The 17,829-nt window shown below is 47.8% G+C and overlaps 1 pseudogene; it reads left to right on the forward strand.

Annotated features, from left to right (window-relative positions):
• Nucleotides 1-9,111: 9,111 nt before the first annotated feature.
• LOC147096567 (uncharacterized) lies at nt 9,112-13,439 on the forward strand (annotated as a pseudogene).
• The last annotated feature ends 4,390 nt before the right edge of the window (nt 13,440-17,829 follow it).

Below are 17,829 nucleotides of genomic sequence, written 5' to 3' on the forward strand. Positions count from 1 at the left end.
CCTAACCAATAACCACTAACCCCCAATCCTAACCAATAACCACTGGCCCCAACCACTAACCCCAATCCTAACCAATAACCACTAGCCCCAATAACTAACCCCAATCCTAACCAATAACCACTAACCCCAATCCTAACCAATAACCACTAACCCCAATCCTAACCACTAGCCACAACCACTAACCCCTAAGCCTACACCCTAACCCCAGCCTCTTACAAAGGACCATTGACAGGGATCAATGGAGGAGCTAAAGACCTGATAATGGAAGTATTTGAAATAATTATACATAGATACATAGATACATAGAAGATAGGAGCAGGAGTAGGCCATTCGGCCCTTCGTGCCTGCTCCGCCATTCGATGAGATCATGGCTGATCCTTTAATTCAGTATCCCGTCCCCGCCTTCTCTCCGTAACCCTTAACCCCTTTTGCCCGTAGAAATATATCTAATTCCCTCTTAAATATATTTAATGAGCTGGCGTACACTGCCCTCTGTGGCAATGAGTTCCACAGGTTCACCACTCTCTGAGTGAAGAAATTCCCCCTCATCTCTGTCCTAAATGGTTTAGCCCTTATCCTTAAATTATGTCCTCTAGTTCTGTTCTCACCCGCCAAGGGAAACATTCCTTCTGCATCCAGTCTGTCTAGACCTGTCAGAATTTTATACACTTCTATGAGGTCCCCTCTCAATCTTCTAAACTCCAGTGTGTACATCCCTAAACTACATAGTCTCTCCTCATAGGTCATTCCCGCCATTCCTGGTATCAGCCTGGTGAATCGCCGCTGCACCCCCTCCATGGCAAGAACATCCTTCCTCAGATGAGGCGACCAAAACTGTACACAGTACTCGAGGTGTGGTCTCACCAGTGCCCTGTACAGCTGCAGCAAGGTATCCCTGTTCCTGTATTCTAACCCTTTTGCTATGAAGGCCAGCATACCGTTTGCCTTCTTGACCGCCTGTTGCACCTGCATGCTCGCCTTCAGTGACTGGTGTACAAGAACACCCAGGTCTCTCTGTACTTCCCCCTCTCCCAATCTATTGCCATTTAAATAATAATTTGCCCTCCCGTTCCTGCACCCAAGGTGGATAACTTCGCACTTGTCCACATTATAGTGCATCTGCCATTTATCCGCCCAATCGCCCAGTCTGTCCAAATCGCTCTGGAGCTTCCTGGTCTCTTCCTCTGAGCCCACCCCCCCTCCTAGTTTAGTGTCGTCTGCAAATTTGGAAATGCTGCATCCGACTCCCTGATCCAGGTCATTAATGTAAATTGTGAACAGCTGGGGGCCCAGGACAGATCCCTGTGGTACCCCACTTGTTACTGCCTGCCATTCAGAAAATGAGCCGTTTATTCCAACTCTCTGTTTTCTATCTGACAGCCAGTTCCCTATCCACGCCAAAACTTTCCCCTTTATCCCATGAGCCTCAATTTTCCATGCTAATCTTTTATGTGGGACCTTATCGAAGGCCTTTTGGAAGTCCAGGTACACCACATCTACTGGCTCTCCCCCATCTATTCTACCAGTTACTCCCTCAAAAAATTCCAATAGATTAGTCAAGCACGATTTACCCTTTGTAAATCCATGTTGACTCTGTCCTATCCTGTCCCCATTTGCTAAGTGCTCCGCTATTTCATCCTTAATGATGGACTCCAGCATTTTGCCCACAACTGATGTAAGGCTTACAGGTCTGTAATTACCTGCTTTTTCCCTACCCCCCTTTTTGAATAGTGGGGTAACGTTAGCTACCCTCCAATCCATCGGCACTGTTCCCGAGTCTAATGAATTCTGAAAAATCATCCTTAGTGCATCCGCTATCTCTAGGGCCACCTCCTTCAGTACCCTAGGATGCATGTTATCAGGCCCTGGGGATTTGTCCACCTTCAATCCCTTTAGCTTCCTTAACACCATATCCTTAGAGATATTGATTTGCGTCAGTTCCTCCTTTGCCAATGTCCCTATTTTTCCCGATATCCCAGGGAGGTTTTTTGTGTCTTCCTTCGTAAAGACTGACCCAAAGTATGCATTTAGTTGATCTGCCATTTCCTTATTTCCCATTATATATTCCCCCGTATCTGACTGCAATGGACCAACTTTGGTTTTCACCAGTCTTTTCCTTTTGATATACTTATAAAAGCTTTTGGAGTTAGTTTTTATATTTTCCGCCAGCTTGTTTTCGTAAGCTATTTTGCCCCTCTTGATTATGCCCTTTGCCCTCCTTTGCTCTATCTTAAACTGTTCCCAATCTTCCGCTCTGGCGCTTTTTTTGGCTATTTTATACGCCCTATCTTTGGATTTTATGCTGTCTCTAATTTCCCCTGTTATCCACGGTTGAGTCACCTTTTTAGATTTCCTTTTATGCCAGATTGGTATAAACAATTTTTGCAATTTTGTCATTCTATCTTTAAATGTTTGCCATTGTTTATCTACCTCCAGTCCTCCCAGGAACGTTGTCCAATCAGACCTACTCAGTTCCCGTCTCATGGCATCATAATTCCCCTTGTTTAAATTCAGGACCTTAGTCTCTGAGTCAATTTCTTCGCTCTCCATTTCGAGTGAGAAATCGATCATGTTATGATCGCTCTGACCCAAGGGTCCCCGTACAACAAGATTACTGATTAGTCCCTTCTCATTGCACAGTACCCAGTCCAATATAGCCTGTTCCCGAGTTGGTTCCTCGACATATTGATCCAGATAACCATCCCTCAAACACTCAAGGAATTCCTCCTCCTCATTATTTTTACTGATTAGGCTAGTCCAATCTATATGTAAGTTAAAGTCACCTATGATGACAGCTGTGCTCTTATTGCACGCTTCTCTAATTTCCCTCGTGATGCCCTCCCTAACCTCTATTTTACTATTTGGAGGCCTATATACCACTCCTATTAATGTTTTTCGCCCCTCGCTATTTCTTAGCTCCACCCATATAGATTCTGTATTAACTGAGTTAATATCCTTCCTTTCAATTGCATTTATCCCCTCTTTTACTAGCAATGCTACCCCTCCTCCCTTTCTTTTTTGTCGATCCTTCCTAAATACTGAATACCCCTGTATGTTAAGCTCCCAGCCCTGCTCACCCTGCAACCATGTTTCCGTAATCCCAATTAGGTCATAATTATTAACCTCTATTTCCACAGCTAATTCATCTACCTTGTTCCTGATGCTTCTCGCATTAAGGTATAAAACCCTCAGGCTTTTTTTATGCTCACATTTTTTATGAATTAGTTTGGCCCTTTGTTTTTTGTTCCTCACCCTTTTATCATTTATTTCTGTCTGCCTTTCACTTTCCTCTATTTCACTACATAGGTTTCTAGCCCCCTGCCATACTAGTTTAAATGCTCCCGAACTGCTTTATCAAAAATTACCCCGAGAACATCAGTTCCATCTCTGCACAGGTGTAGACCGTCCCTTTTGTATAGGTCACACCTACCACAAAACTGGTTCCAATGCCTCAAAAATTTAAAACCCTCCCTCTTACACCACTGCTCAAGCCACGTATTTAGCCTAACTATCCTGTTCTCTGTACTCTTACTAGCACGTGGCACTGGTAGTAATCCAGAGATTACTACCTTCGAGGTCCTACTTTTTAGCTTGGCTCCTAACTCCCGAAATTCTACTTGTAGGACCTCTTCCCTTTTTTTAGCTACGTCGTTGGTACCAACATGTATCACGACAACTGGCTGTTCCCCCTCCCCCTCCAGAATGTTCTGCACCCGCGCCGAGACATCCTTGACCCTTGCACCAGGGAGGCAACATACCATCCTGGAGTCTCGGTCGCGACCACAGAAACCCCTATCTATTCCCCTTACAATCGAATCCCCTATTACTATAGCCCTGCCACTCTTTTTCCCTCCCTTCTTTGCAACAGAGCCAGTCATGGTGCCATGAGCCTGGCTGCTGGTGCCTTCCCCCGATGTGTCACCCCCCCCGACAACAGTACCTAAGGCGGTGAACCTGTTGCTAAGGGAGACAACCCCAGGGGATTTCTGCACTACCTTCCTGCCCTTGCTCTGCCTTTTGGTCACCCATGTACTGTCTACGCTGGCCTTAACCTGCGGTGTGACCAACTCACTAAATGTGCTATCCACACCCCTCTCAGAATCGTGGATGCTCCAAAGTGAGTCCATCTGCAGCTCAAGGGCCGTCATGCGGTCCCACATGAGCTGCAGCTGGACACACTTCCTGCACACATAGTCGTCAGGGACACAGGAAGCGTCCCTGATTTCCCACATGTTACAGGAGGAGCATGACACAGGTCCGAGCTCTACTGCCATGACTTAACCCTTATATTACTTTTAATTTTCTAGTTTTAGTTTATTTATCGACTTTTGTTTTCCCGAAGCTTACTTAGACCAATGTATACTGTACTCCTCTTATTCCTTTTTAAACTAACCAAATCCCACTAGTTTTGGTTTTACTTCCTAGGAAGGTTTGAGGAAAGTACTTACCAGTTAGTCTTACCTCCCTGGTCTTTCGCTGACTTCCCGGTCTTGTGTCCCCTTGGTCCTACGCCGACTTCCCGCTCCTCCCGGTTCCTGCCCTGCTGAAAAGAAACTGAGACCAAAAAATTTGTGACCTCTGTTTTTAGACAGCTGCTAAAAGACTACTAGGTTAGAGGAGGGGGGCGGTGGGGGTTCCTACTCTGTAGGAACTCGGGTTTAAGCCACCACCCTCCTTAAATACCTTTCACCTGGGTGCTTCCCACCAGGTCCGCTTCTGAAAAAAAGCTCAAGAGCTGGACTTCCGCCTCAGCTGTTTTTTAAATGGCCCCGAGTCTCGCCGAAAGAAATAGTGCAAGGTATGTTAGTAACAAGAGATTAAAACAACTAGACCATCAAACTCAGAAATTACGACTGCAAAGATCAGAACCTTTCAAAGGTTATCACGTGCAGTCCGTGTGGAGGAGTTTTACTAAATCGAATCCACAAAGGGTTAAATGATACAGATAATAGATTTCAAACCTTATGCAAGATAGTTCTATAAAGCTATGGTTCAAAGGAATTGCAGCTGAGAGTGCTCTTTTGTGTTAACAAATAAACTGTAGCTTAACTTAAAACATTAAAGGAAACTTAATAATTCAATTAACATTTCATTACCTGTGGTGATAAGCACCCCAGTCCCTGCGGTGTGCAGATGAGTTTACTCTTTTGTAGGGACCATAAACAAATAAACTGTAACTTAAAAAACCATTAAATGAAACTTAACAAATTAAATTAAAATTTCATTGGCCGGGGTGATGATGCACTCCAGTCCCCGCAGCGCCCACCGGTCGCGGAAGGCCTCGAGCCTGCCGGCGGACACCGCATGCTCCATCTCCAGGGCCACCGGAAGAGAGGCAGGCAGTCGGGCCGAACGACCCCCTCGACCGCCCGCTGCCTGGACCAGTTGATGGCAGTTGAGTGTAAGTGAGACACTACAGTTCAGTCTATGACACCCACAAGTTGTGTACTCAAACGGAGCAAGCTTGGGGTTTGATGTGGTAGAAGGCGAACGAGATGAGAATGGAAATAATCTAGAGTAAGAAAAGGCCCAAAAATTAAACAGTCTGGAACAGAACATCGATTCGTCTTCTCTTATCATGGAGAAATCAAATATTTGACACACTGTGTTTGAAACAAAGCTTATTTATTCACTGAAATAACAACAGAAAATGCTGGAAATACTCAGCAGGCCAGGCAGCATCCATGGAGAGAGAAACAGAGTTAACGTTTCAGGTCTGGGACCCTTCATCAGAACTGGAAAAAGCTGGAGATGTAACAGATATTACTAAGGTAAGAGGCAGGAAAGTTATCCTGAGTGGATCTGAAACACGAAGGGTGGAAGTTCAGTTGGAATCCACGTGGAATAAGTTGGAACTGGAGACAGTTGCTGAGGAAAGAGATGTGGCTGTGAAACCGAGTCTTGGAAAATGTTGCAAATGGGGATGGCAAAATCATACAGCATGAAAAATGGGAGTAAGGTTTAAAGTCTGAAATTGTTGAACTCAATGTTGAGTCCAGAAGGCTGTAAAGTGCCGAATTGAAAGATGAGGTGCTGTTCCTCGAGCTTTATTTATTCACTATTTAAACAGAATATTAATCCCCAGCACAGATGCAGAAGTTATTAAGATCAGCAGAATCAAACCATGACTACTAGAATGAACATGGTTCAGTCCTCAATCTGATCACAGTAAATCATGTTCCATTCACTAATCTGGTGAGGAGGAACTGAAAGAAATCAGTATTTGTAAGGAAATGGTGTTCGGAAAATTGATGGGACTGAAGGCCGATAAATCCCCAGGGCCTGATAATCTACATCCCAGGGTACTTAAGGAAGTGGCCCTAGAGATAGTAGATGCATTGCTGGTGATCTTCCAGAACTCGATCAACTCTGGAACGGTACCCATGGATTGGAGGGTAGCTAGTGTTACCCCACTATTCAAAAAGGTGGTAGAGAAAACACTGGGAATTATAGACCGGTAAGCCTGACATCGGTAGTGGGGAAAATGCTGGAGTCTATTATAAAAGATGCAATAGCAGAGCACTTGGAAAGCAGTGACCGGATCGGACAAAGTCAACATGGATTTACAAAAGGTAAATCATGCTTGACTAATCTACTGGAATCTTTTGAGGATGTAACTGGTAAAATAGATAAGGGAGAACCAGTGGATGTGGTGTATTTGGACTTTCAGAAGGCTTTCGATAAGGTACCACATAAGAGATTAGCGTGCAAAATTAAGGCACATGGGATTGGAGGCAAGGTATTGACTTGGATAGAGAACTGGTTGGTGGACAGAAAGCAAAGAGTTGGAATTAGCGGGTCGTTTTCCGAGTGGCAGGCAGTGACTAGTGGGGTACCGTAAGGATCGGTCCTGGGACCCCAGCTGTTCACAATATATATTAATGATCTGGACGAGGGAATTGGATGTAATATCTCCAAATTTGCAGATGACACAAAGCTGGGTGGGAGGGTAAGCTGTGAGGAGGATGTCGTGAAACTCCAGTACGATTTGGACAGATTGGGTGATTGGGCAGAAACATGGCAAATGCACTATAATGTGGATAAATGTGAGGTTATCCACTTTGGTGGCAAAACAGGAAGGCAGATTATTATTTGAATGGCAATTGATTGGGAGAAGGGGAAGTGCAAAGAGACCTGGGTGTTCTTGTGCACCAGTCGCTGAAGGTAAGCATGCAGGTGCAGCAGGTGGTTAAGAAGGCAAATGGTATGCTGGCCTTCGTAGCAAGAGGGTTTGAGTACAGGAACAAGGATGTCTTGCTGCAGTTGTACAGGGCCTTGGTGAGACCGCACCTTGAGTATTGTGTGCAGTTTTGGTCGCCTTACCTGAGGAAGGACGTTCTTGCCATGGAGGGAGTGCAGCGAAGATTCACCAGGCTGATACCTGGGATGGCAGGAATGACGTATGAGGAGAGATTGTGTCGATTGGGCTTATACTCACTGGAGTTTAGAAGATTGTGAGGGGCTCTCATCGAAACCTATAAAATTCTGTCAGGTCTGGACAGACTACATGCAGGAAGGATGTTTTGGATGGCCGGGGAGTCCAGAACCAGGGGTCATAGTCTAAGGATAAGGGGTAAGCCATTTAGGACTGAAATGAGGAGGAACTTCTTCACCCAGAGAGTGGTGAACCTGTGGAATTCTCTGCCACAGAGGGCGGTGGAGGCCAGTTCATTAAATATTTTCAAGCAAGAGTTGGATATATTTCTTAAGGCTAAAGGGATCAAGGGATATGGGGAGAAGGCAGGGACAGGGTACTGAATTTGAATGATCAACCATGATCTCATTGAATGGCGGAGCAGGCTCGAAGGGCTGAATGGCCTACTCCTGCTCCTATCTTCTACGTTTCTATGTCTTTTACCCAGCATTCCCCACGGTGGACCACGTGCCGCACCCAGACTACAAGAGCCCAACGCACAGGCGCGGGAGGGGCCGGTATAGTGAGCATGCGCAGTGCATTACTGGAGATGGAGAGTAGCTGAAGCCGGGAGGGTGACGGAGGGAGTAATGGACTGGTAGGTGGGTGGGGAGGCTTCATAAACAACTCGTGCAGGAGGCAAGCCCCGAATAATAACCTGAAGATCGCGTGTTTGCTGTTGCGGGGATTTCTTCCCCTTACAGGCCCAGGTTAACGGCAGCCATCTTTGTAAAGGACGGCGGAAAGTTTCAGTGCGACGTCACCCTATGCCTCTGTTCGAGTTCAAGCAAGTTCGAGCAAGACTTCTTCGCTGCACAGGATCTCCAACCAACACTATACACCAGATACATCGATGACATTTTCTTCCTATGGACCCATGGCGAAGAATCACTGAAAAGACTACACGATAACATCAACAAGTTCCATCCCACCATCAAACTCACCATGGACTACTCCTCAGAATCAGTTTCATTCCTGGACACACGAATCTCCATCAAAGACGGACATCTCAGCACTTCACTCTACCGCAAGCCCACGGACAACCTCACGATGCTTCACTTCTCCAGCTTCCACCCTAACCACGTTAAAGAAGCCATCCCCTATGGACAAGCCCTGCGAATACACAGGATCCGCTCAGACGAGGAGGAACGCGATGGACACCTACAGACACTGAAAGATGCCCTTGTAAGAACGGGATATGACGCTCGACTCGTCGATCGACAGTTCCGACGGGCCACAGCGAAAAATCACATAGCCCTCCTCAGAAGACAAACACGGGACACAACCAACAGAGTACCCTTTGTCGTCCAGTACTTCCCCAGAGCGGAGAAACTACGCCATGTTCTTCGCAGCCTTCAACATGTCATCGATGACGACGAACACCTCGCTAAGGCCATCCCCACGCCTCCACTACTCACTTTCAAACAGCCGCCTAACCTCAAACAGACCATCGTTCGCAGCAAATTACCCAGCTTTCAGGAGAACAGCGACCACGACACCACACAACCCTGCCACAGCAACCTCTGCAAGACATGCCAGATCATCAACACAGATACCATCATCACACGTGAGGACACCACCCACCAGGTACATGGTACATACTCATGTGACTTGGCCAATGTTGTCTACCTCATACATTGCAGGAAAGGATGCCCCAGAGCATGGTACATCGGCGAGACCATGCAGAAACTGTGACAATGGATAAACGGACATCGCGCAACAATCACCAGGCAGGAGTGTTCCCTCCCAGTCGGGGAACACTTCAGCAGTCAAGGACATTCAGCCTCCGATCTTCGGGTAAGCATTCTCCAAGGCGGCCTTCGAGACACACGACAACGCAAAATCGTCGAGCAGAAACTGATAGCCAAGTTCCGCACCCATGAGGACGGCCTCAACCGAGATCTTGGGTTCATGTCATGCTACATGTAACCCCACCTGACGCAGGGTCATCCAGACTCGAGTCGACATTGGCTTGTTCTCTCTACACAGATGCTGCCGGACCTGCTGTGATTTCCAGCAAAAAAAATGTTTTTTGTCTGTTTTTTTGTTTTTCATACAGACACCAGCATCTGCAACATTTGGCCCCTTGTGACCCCACCTCATTGTTCTTTGATGTAATGTTTTCCTGACTGACCTGTTTGGACACCATTCACACCTTTGACTGCTGTGATTATCTCTCTGCCGAGGTGTGATAAATGGCAGTTGGAAAGGTTACCTGTAAACATCTGACATGATTCTCTGACTATATAAGCTGTGTCTTTATGCATTTCTCCACTTCACCTGACGAAGGAGCAGCGCTCCGAAAGCTTGTGATTTCAAATAAAGCTGTTGGACTATAACCTGGTGTTGTGTGACTTCTTACATTTGTCCACCCGAGTCCAACTCCGGCATCTCCACACCACCCTATGCCTGAGTCAAAGAGCCTTGTGTCCAATGCGGGGAATAAAGGCCCACAGCCTCCCCTGGCCCCGGGCCCTGAACAAGGGACTGGAGAAACTCGCTGCCCTGTGGATCAGACAATCAGCCGGTGCTAGTCCCGCCCCTCGGGCTCCCCGATTGGTTGGAGGACCCGCCGCCGGCTCGCTCCTCCAACCCCGCCCCGCTCGCTCCCTATTGGTGGGAAGCCGCCATCAATCAGGCCGCAGGCCCGGGTGACGTGTCCCCGAGGAAATCACGTGCACCGTCCAAGTGCCGCCGCTCGGTCTGGGGCCTCGTGGACTCTGAGGTTTTTCTATTTCTCTCTATTCTCTCCCGATTCAACCCCGCGCCATTCTCCACCCAATCGGAGCGGAGAAAACTCACTTTGCGTCACCGATCGCGACTCTGGAACCGACACCAAGGCCTTTCCCCGGAATGGCCCCGCGCCGACTCCGTCTGGCAGGATCCGAGAGCGCAGGCGCAGCTCCGAGTGGGGGAGGTGGGTTTGGTTTCCTCTGGGCATGCGCGGTCATTACCCTTGGTGACCGGGAGGGGTCGCTGTGCCAGACTCGACCCAAACCGCCGTCCTGCGTGCGCATGCGCGGACTCTCGGCTGTCAATCAACCAACCACCAGAAGAGGTCGCTGGTGAGACCAGTGAAGAAAGAAAGACTTGCATTTATATAGCGCCTTTCACCACCACCAGACATCCCAAAGTACTTTACAGCCAATGAAGTACTTTTGCAGTGTAGTCACTGTTGTAATGTAGGAAATGCGGCAGTCAGTTAGCACACAGCAAGCTCCCACAGACAGCAACGTGATAATGACCAGATAATCTATCATTTTTTTATGTTGATTGTGGGATAAACATTGGCTCGGACACTGGGGATAATTCCCCTGCTCTTTCCCACATTACAACAGTGACTACTTCATTGTAGTACTTCATTGGCTGTAAAGCACTTTAGGATATCTGGTGGCACTATATAAATGCAAGTCTTTCTTTCCTGAAGTAATGCCATGGGATCTTTTACATCCACCTGAGAGAGCAAACAGGGCCTCAATTTAACATCTCATCCAAAAGACGGCACCTCCGACAGTGCCGCACTCCCTCAGCACTGCACTGGAGTGTCAGCCTGGATTTTTGTGCTCAAGTCTCTGGAGTGGGACTATGAACCCACAACTTTCTGACTCAGAGGCGAGAGTGCTACCCACTGAGCCACTGGCTGACACTAAAGAGCAAGCAGTTCTGATGAATGGTCATCGACCTGAAACGTTAACTCTGTTTCTGTCTCCACAGATGCTGCCTGACCTGCTGAGTATTTCCAGCATTTTCTGTTTTTATTAAAGAAACGAGGGAGTGATTGCTGACGGGAAGAATGTTGGGTCATCCTACGCATGCGCACCACCCTGGCGGCTGAGGCAAAACACCGACTCGCCCCCACCTGAGCCACGCACGCATACCAGATGTTGCGGCTCCGCATGCTCGCCCGATGTTCCAACCGCGGGGTTTTGTGTGCTGAGCATGCGTGTTGCGGACCGATCGGGACGGGCGATTGTAGAGCAGGAGGGAGAACGCGGGGGCCATGAGCACATGCACGGGACTCAGAGTCAACAGAGTGCTTTCTGCAGAGCTGTGGGCTTGTGGGTATTACAGCCGCCATTACTGCTGATCCTTTCAACCAACCTGTGCAGCAGCTGGGGCCTGAAAATCAGCTTCACTGCCCTTAGGTTCAGAAAGGGGAAAATTAAACAACAGTTTGCATCTGATCCTTTTCTGATCTCAATTTACAGGGTTATAGAAGTGGAGCAGTTACAGGCGGGAAGCTCAGACCAATCATCACGTCAAGATCTGACAGAGTCGCTGGATTCATCAGGACCTGAATATCATCGGCCTTTGCACATGGAAGGAGAGAGCAGCGATCGCAGCGATGACAAACCGCACATGTGTTCAGTGTGTGGACGCGGATTCAGCCGATCGCCTGACCTGGTGAGACATGTGCACCGTCACACCGGGGAGAAACCGGGTAAAAGTGGGGACGGCGGAAAGGGATTCAGTTCCCCGTCTGCATTGGAAGTTCAACGGCGCAGTCACACCAGGGACAGTCTGTTCACCTGCTCCGTGTGTGGAAAGGGATTTGTTTGTTCATCCCACCTGCAAACACACCAGGGAGTTCACACCGATGAGAGACCATTTCAGTGTCCTGACTGTGGGAAGAGCTTTAAAAGCCCCGGGGAACTAAAGCTACACCAACTTGTCCACACTGATGAGAGACCATTTCAATGTTCTGACTGTAGGAGGAGCTTTAAAAGTGCTCAGTATCTGAAGGAACACCAGCTTGTTCACACTGATGAGAGACCATTTCAATGTTCTGACTGTGGGAAGAGCTTTAAAAGCCCCCGGGAGCTGAAGGGACACTGGCTCCTACACACTGGGGAGAGGCCGTTCACCTGCTCCGTGTGTGGGAAGGGATTCGCTCGGTCCTCCAACCTGCTGACACATCAGCGAGTTCACACTGGGGAGAGGCCGTTCACCTGCTCCGTGTGTGGGAAGGGATTCACTCAGTCATCCAACCTGCTGGTACACCAGCGACTTCACACTGACGAGAGACCCTTTAAATGTTCTGACTGTGGGAAGAGCTTTAAAAGCTCCGGGGAGCTGAAGGGACACCAGCGAGTTCACACTGGGGAGAGACTCTTGCAATGTTCTGAGTGTGGGAAGAGTTTTAAAAGCTCCGGGGAGCTCAAGCAACAACAACACCTACACACTGGGGAGAGGCTGTTCACCTGCTCCGTGTGTGGGAAGGGATTCACTCGGTCATCCCACCTGCTGGTACATCAGCGAGTTCACACTGGGGAGAGTCCATTCACCTGCTCCGTGTGTGGGAAAGGATTCACTCAGTCATCCTACCTGCTGGTACATCAGCGAGTTCACACTGGGGAGAGACCGTTCACCTGCTCCGTGTGTGGGAAGGGATTCACTCGGTCATCCCACCTGCTGGTACATCAGTGAGTTCACACTGGGGAGAGTACGTTCACCTGCTCCGTGTGTGGGAAGGGATTTACTCAGTCATCCTACCTGCTGGTACATCAGCGAGTTCACACTGGGGAGAGACCGTTCACCTGCTCCGTGTGTGGGAAGGGATTCACTCGGTCATCCCACCTGCTGGTACATCAGCGAGTTCACACTGGGGAGAGTGCGTTCACCTGCTCCGTGTGTGGGAAGGGATTCACTCAGTCATCCTACCTGCTGGTACATCAGCGAGTTCACACTGGGGAGAGACCGTTCACCTGCTCCGTGTGTGGGAAGGGATTCACTCAGTCATCCAACCTGCTGACACACCAGCGACTTCACACTGATCATAGAATCTAACAGCACTGAAGGAGGTTGTAATGTTCGTGTGTAATTGAGACATAGACTGCAGAAGTTGGTTATAACAGGTGTTTACTGAATGGAGACAAAACTGGAACTACTATGCAAAGTTACTACACAGGCTTATATACAGGGGTGGTCACTACTGGTACTGCAGTAAACAGGGGCTGCAGAATATAGTTCCTTCTTCAGGGTACATACACTACAATTCCTCCCCTTTTAGCTAAACAGTACATAACATTCGATTAATAATTAAATAACATATTTACCATTACAGTTGCTATATACATTAGCTGAAGTTAATCAATTATAAATTCAGTCTTTGAGGAGGCTTCCTGATTCTATCCAGATAATGCCTCTTTGAGGTATCAGGTTCTTCTGGCAAAGTTGATTCAGGAGCAACATCGTTGTTTGGTTCGTCTGCTTCCAATATCACCGATTCTGAGGTAGGTGCAATTGGTACTTTGGTTTCATCACCAGGTGTATAGGATCGTGGTGTAGATTTGACATTTTCCAGTGACTCTAGAATCTGGTCAGCATGGCGTCTTACAATGCTCTCTCCAACATCCACGGTATACATTAGAGGTCCTTGCCATGTGCAGATCGTTCCTGGCTGCCATATCTCTGTGCGGTAGTCCCGGGCCAAAACTGGTTGACCTATCTTGAAACTCCTGATTGGCCTTTCATTCATATTCTGAAACTGTCTGTTCTCCACATCTCTTCTGATGTTTGGCTTAACCAAATCCAAGCGGCATCTTAGTCTAGTGAGCACCTGCTCTAGGTTGGCAAGGTGTTCACTGTCATTTTTACCTGTCACTAGGATGTCGTCCAAGTAACACTGAGTCCCCGGAATCCCTTGCAGGACTTGTTCCATCGCTCTTTGCCATATAGCCAGAGCTGATGCTACTCCGAATACCAGTCGATTATACTGGTAAAGACCTTATCGTGAGATATTTCCTAGAGGATTCTTCAACCTCCATCTGCAAATATGCTTGTGCTGGGTCAATTTTTGTAAAACGCTTCCCTCCAGATAGTGAGGTGAAAATATCTTCTATCCTCAGAAGAGGATACTGTACTGTGTGAAGGACTGGGTTCACAGTCATCTTGAAGTCCCCACAGATGCGAACCTTCCTTGGCTCCTCAGACTTATTGTCTAAAGTTTTCTTCATGACAGGAACGATGGGTGTCGCCCACTCGCTCCAGTCTACCTTAGATAACACACCTGCATTCTCCAGATTCTCCAGCTCTGCCTCGACGGCTGGGCGAATTGCATACGGTACCGGTCTTGCTTTGAAAAACTTGGGGATTGCATTCTCTTCTATTTTTATCAAGGCGGTTACGCCTTTAAGAGTTCCCAGTCCTTGTTGAAATACCTCTTTAGTGGTAGCTAAGATTTTTGACAATCGTCCAGGTGTGACGTCGTCATCCTTTTTACCAGCCACAGTCAGTGCCTGAATGGAGTGCCAGTCTAAACTTATCTTTCTGATCCATTCACGTCCCAATAACCGTGGTCCACCATCTTGCAGTATGTACAGATACAATTTCTGTATTTCCTTGCCGTTGTATTCGACAGGCACCCTTATTTTCCCTCTGGGGTATACTTTTTGCCCCGTATACGTCTTCAAGACAATGGATGTGTCTTTCAAGGGTATGTGTGAGAATAGCCACTCGTAGTCTTGTCAATTCATGACGGTCAGGGCTGATCCTGTATCCAATTCCATTTTGACTTGGGACCCTGCTATCATGAGGGTGACCCAAATGGTTCGGTGATCCTCTTTTGCGATTACGTTGTGTAGTTTGAGACAGCTTAGTCTCTTGTTCCCGGATTCACTATCGCTCTTCTGGTCTTCGGAACTACTGTCCGTCATCTTTTGTACTTTCCTGTACTGTTCCTTAGTAGTCTTTTTGTTGTTGTTAGTCTTCTTCCCGGACCTGCCAACTCGTGCAATGTGTCCCATCTTTCCGCATTGCCTGCATGTTTTGTCCTTGGACCAGCAGTCCTTCTGGTCACGGGTTGTTCTGCCGCAGCGATAACATTTTTCAAATCCCCGTGTCATTTCATGGGTGCCATATTCCTGTGGCTTTTGCTGTATTTCCGCAGCTCCCCTTGCTGTTGCTTCGTATGATACTGCCACGCTGAAAGCCTTATCTAGCGTCAGCTCTTTCTCTGAGAGTAACCTCTTCTGGGTTCCTTCACTCAGGAGTCCACAGACAAATTTGTCCCATAGGGTATCTGCCAGTCCTGCTCTGAACTGCCAGTGCTTTGATAGCTTGCATAGTTCCGTAAGGTAATCAGCATTGCTCTCATCTTTATGCTGATTTCTCTTGTGGAATTTAAATCTTTCTGCTATCAGCAGTGGTGTAGGATTTAGGTGTTCCTGTAGGATATCAACAATTTCGTTAAAACTCTTCACCATCGGTTTGACAGGAGTGATCAGGTTCTGCAATAGGCCATACGTTCTTGCGCCCATTAAGTTTAGTAGTACCGATGCCTTTTTCTCATCGGCTACTTCATTTGCCTTGCAATATACTTCGACTCTTTCCACATACGTGGTCCAGTCTTCTATTGCATTATCGAAGGCAGTGATATTGCCAGTCTTCGGCATCTTGGAGATCTAAGATGGTGCCTCCCGTGCATTGCCTTCTTCCCCGATTGAACAAAATGGCGCCTCCCGCGCTTTGCCTTCTTCCCTGCTGGATTAAGATGGCGCCTCCCGCACTTTCTGCCTTTTCCGCTGCTGCCAGCACTGTTGCTGGCATTTTTATGCCTTGATGGCGACGCCCTATGGTCTTCGTGCGCTTCCCCCCGCGCTGCTGCCAACGCCGCTCTCCGCGGTCCCCGTGGCAAACTGCAGCTCCTCGCGGCTTTCTGCGCTTCTAATTTCTTTTTCTTTTCTTTTATTTACTGTTCCCATCGTCAGAGCAGACCCTATGGGACACTTCACTCCCTCTTCTTGGGTCTGTACGCTGCCCGGCTTTGTAGCACCGGCCGCGCCCTGTGTGCTCCACCCTCTCTCTCTCTCCTCTTCCCAACAACGCTGCTCGGCCCCGTTGAAAAGCCACCCGATTGAGCTCCAGCCCGCCGCAGCCCAGGAAGGATCAGTGTACTACCTGCCACCAGCCCGATTAGCTGGAACACCATAGACTGGATAACCAAGCCCCGCTCTCGACAGCCTCTCCTGCAAATCTTCTAATTCGATGAATCAGAGGGCAGTTGCCCACAGTCAACGCCCGTTTCTTCTGTTTGTTTTTTTCTTTTTGGATTTCTTCCTTCTGACTTCGACCTCCAATAACTTCGCTTCAGGGATTGATCCCCGTGAGGTGGTGCAGAACTGTAGGTAAGTTCGGATCTGTTCGTCGCCAATGTAATGTCCGTGTGTAATTGAGACACAGACTGCAGAAGTTGGTTATAACAGGTGTTTACTGAATGGAGACAAAACTGGAACTACTATGCAAAGTTACTACACAGGCTTATATACAGGGGTGGTCACTACTGGCACTGCAGTATACAGGGGCTGCAGAATATAGTTCCTGCTTCGGGGTACATACACTACAGAGGTGATTCGGCCCATCGTGTCTTTGAAAGAGCTGTCCAATTTAGTCCCACACCCCAGCTTTATCCCCAGAACTCTGCAAACTAGTCCTCTTCAAGGACTCGTCCAATTACTGTTTGAAAGTTCCTGTGGAACCTGATTCCAGCATCCTTTCAGATGGTGCGTTCCAGATCTGAACAACCCTCTGTATGAAAACAATTCTCCTCATTTCACCTAAAGTTCTTTTAGTAACTATTTTAAATCTGTGACCTTTGGTTACTGACCCACTTGCCAGAGTGAACAGTTTCTCCCTAATTGCTCGATCAAATCCCCTCATCATTTTGAACACCTCTATTAGGTCTCCTCTTAACCTTCTCTGCTCTAAGGGGAACAATCCCAGCTTCTCCAATCTCTCCACATAACTGAAGTCCCTCATCCCTGGTACCATCCTGGTCAACCTCCTCTGCACCCTCTCCAAGGCCTTGACATCCTTCCTAAAGTGTGGTGCCCAGAACTGTACACAAGACTCCAGCTGAGGCCAAAACCCTGCAGCTGTACAAAACCCTGGTTAGACGACACCTGGAGCACTGTGAGCAGTTCTGGGCATCACACCTTAGGAAGGATATATTGGCCTTGGAGGGAGTGCAGCGTAGGTTTACCAGAATGATACCTGGACTTCAAGGGTTAAGTTACGAGGAGAGATTACACAAATTAGGGTTGTATTCCCTGGAATTTAGAAAGTTAAGGGGTGATCTGATCGAAGTTTTCAGGATATTAAGGGTAACAGATAGGGTAGATAGAGATAAACTATTTCCGCTGGTTGGGGATTCTAGGACTGGGGGCAGAGTCTAAAAATTAGAGCCAGACCTTTCAGGAGTGAAATTAGGAAACAGTTCTACACACAAAGGGTGGTAGAGGTTTGGAACTCTCTTCCACAAACAGCAATTGATGCTCGATCAATTGTTAATTTTCAATCTGAGATTGATAGGTTTTTGTTAACCAAAGGTATTAAGGGATATGGGCCAAAGGCGGGTGTATGGAGTTAGGTCACAGATCAGCCATGATCTCATTGAATGGCGGAACAGGCTCGAGGGG

This window comes from Somniosus microcephalus, unplaced genomic scaffold (assembly GCF_052327205.1).
Source record: "Somniosus microcephalus isolate GS21.2 unplaced genomic scaffold, FLI_Smic_1.0 unresolved_chr1, whole genome shotgun sequence".
In the NCBI taxonomy this organism is placed as follows: Eukaryota; Metazoa; Chordata; class Chondrichthyes; order Squaliformes; family Somniosidae; genus Somniosus; species Somniosus microcephalus.